Source organism: Myotis davidii, unplaced genomic scaffold, assembly GCF_000327345.1.
Source record: "Myotis davidii unplaced genomic scaffold, ASM32734v1 scaffold609, whole genome shotgun sequence".
NCBI classification, from domain to species: domain Eukaryota; kingdom Metazoa; phylum Chordata; class Mammalia; order Chiroptera; family Vespertilionidae; genus Myotis; species Myotis davidii.
Genome location: NW_006300164.1, coordinates 2,979,442 through 2,979,831, shown reverse-complemented (window position 1 = coordinate 2,979,831; position 390 = coordinate 2,979,442).

Sequence of the window (390 nt, the reverse complement as noted above, 5' to 3'; positions counted from 1 at the left end):
ACCAACCAAACCAACCAAACCAAGCCCGTGTTTCAAAACAGACGGACACAACCATCGCAGGAACCGGGACCTGAGCCCGCCTTCCCAGGGGCCCCAGGTGCACGGGCGCTCGTGGCGGCCTCAGACACACACACTTTCCCGCTCTTATAAATCTTCCTTATATTCACAGACACGTACAGGAGCTTTGGACGAAATAATTACAAACTTCTTTTTCCCTTAAAAAGCAAACAAGCCAAACGGAAAACAAACAACAGAACCTTCCGACAGCAGTAAACAGAAAGGGGGGGTCTCCCCTCCACGGGGCTCCCGGCCGAGGTCGGCGCAAAGTGCTGGGTGCGCCTCGGTGGCGGATTCCTCCCCCCTTGCTCACCGCCCCCACCGCAGCCCTCA